A 2,140-nucleotide genomic window follows, 5' to 3' on the forward strand; every position below is an offset into this window, starting at 1 on the left:
CCTCTCTGTGGCTACTCAGAAATTAAAAGTAAGTTCAAGCCTGTTTCTCTTCCTTACTATTACCTAGATTTGGTCCCTATTTTCTACAGCTATCAAAAATCACTCTATAGTCTTTCCTCTGATGTTGCTAACATTGTTTCTCATTTCCAAATGGTACCTGTCACACCAATTACTCATTATTTGCTGAACAAACTTAAGTCCATTCTGCATGACTCAGTGTATGGAGTCCTTAACAACAAAAAATACATCTCTGAATACATAATAAAAAATACTATACAATGCAACACTGCTATGATTTTAAGCTGACTGCTATAAGGCTTTAAAACACCCAGTGAACATACACAGATGACATCTAAAATGAAGATTTTAATTATAGGGTGGAGCATTATTTTAGTAGTTTTATCTGGTAAGAAAAGAATGATGGGTAAAATTTTAGTGACCAACTGAGGGTGACAAATCCCAAATGCATTAAGTTAACAGTACAGGTGACGGGTAACAATGACATCATTTTCATAGTGACTCTGTTTTTATGGCCTTTTTAAGGATCCAACAGACCAGCAGAAAAGCCTGGTTATGTCCAACGGAAGCCACATCCAGCTGAACATGTGGTGACTTGTGTGGCTGTTCCATCACCCACTATCCATACACCCCATTTCACGCCTTAGCCTTTCTCTTCAAAGCTCTAGCACCTCCTTTCCATCAGCACGGTCTGCTGGTACCTTACTTGCTATTTCACTCAGAACATAAAAACAATCAAAGGGCACTTAAGTTCCACAAGCTCTTAGCGCCAACCGCACCACTCACCTACCTGCACCTACGTCCGCCCATCTGCCTGCCCACTTACTGTCTGGGAACTGGCTTTGCTTCTTTCTGAGATCAACTGCTCGCTCTTGCTCAAGTTCACTGTTTCAGGAATTCTCCCCTCGCTTGCGCACTCTGAAATTTATCTTCTCTACTGAGTCACTTCCATTAGCACACAAACATGCTGAAATTCCTCTCATCTTAATGAACAAAAAAGAATCAAACAAAGCCTCATCCCAGATCTCCTTCCAGTCTACTAGACTATTTTCTTGATCCCCTTTATGGTAAGACTCCTTGAAAACATTATCAGCATCCAAAGTCCTTCTGCCCTAACCACCTCCATTTGGTTCATTTTGCCTTCTCATCCTTCTTTGTCTGGCCAAACGAACTTATCTTTGAAAATGCCAAAACTATATCAGTCTTTTTCTTTTTGAAGATTTATGTGTTTATGCTTACAGCAATGGGGCACAGGCCAGAGGTGTGGTGTGTGAGAGGATTCACCAGAGACAGAGTGGGGAGCAGAACAGGCAGATGTACTGAAACACACTGCTGCAGGGAGCAGCGGGAAGACAGAAGAGGTCTGCTGTACCATGTGGGTCAGCTCCCTGGCAGGGGATCGAACTCGTGCTGCAGTGGCTTCAGAGAGCTTCATAATGTAGTGCTTTAACCCATTGTACCACGAGGGAGAGCCCCAAAGTCAGTGAGTACTTACTGTTCTTTTGCCTGACCTGCTCTCTTTTAGATCTTGGTGCTTTCTCACTGCATTCTGCTCTATGGTCTATGGTCAAATGTGCTATCTCTAATGAGCCTTTGCTGACCGTCCTAAAGCATGCCCAGTTTCCTCCCTGCCCTCTCTCTCCCTAGAGTTCTCACCCCTACACTCATAGGCATTATTTTTCTCTTCAGTAGTTACTGGACATACACATTTCATTTTTATTTGGACAACTTGTCTCCCCAACCTTCCATGTGAATACAAGCTCTGAGGGGCAGGGATTATTGTCTGCTTTGTTTACTGCTGTATCTCCAGTGCTTAGAATAGTGCCAGAAACAATGCCTGGCACAGGAGAGGCAGTTAATACGTTTGTTGAATAAAAAACAGTCCACTGACTTTCCTTCCATCCACTGGGGGAATGCTAGTATGGCAGTATCACTAAACATAAAGCAAGTTAAAAACACACACACACCGGGCTCTCCCTAGTGGCACAACGGGTTAAGGTTCCACATTATGAAACTCTCCAAAGCCACTGCAGTGTGAGTTCGATTCCCAGCCAGGGAGCTGACACATGGCGTGGCAGACCTCTCCTGATCCGCCTTCTGCTCCCCTCAGCAGTGTGCTTCA

The 2,140-nt window shown here is 43.7% G+C and overlaps 1 protein-coding gene across 2 annotated transcripts in view; it reads right to left on the reverse strand.

Annotated features, from left to right (window-relative positions):
• The window catches only part of FAM102B (family with sequence similarity 102, member B), a 51,837-nt gene that overhangs the window by 26,969 nt on the left and 22,728 nt on the right, over positions 1–2,140 (reverse strand). The gene's annotated exons all lie outside the window — the stretch shown is intronic.

The sequence above is a fragment of the Condylura cristata genome, unplaced genomic scaffold (assembly GCF_000260355.1).
Source record: "Condylura cristata isolate star-nosed mole 26May11 unplaced genomic scaffold, ConCri1.0 scaffold00026, whole genome shotgun sequence".
Classification (NCBI taxonomy): Eukaryota; Metazoa; Chordata; class Mammalia; order Eulipotyphla; family Talpidae; genus Condylura; species Condylura cristata.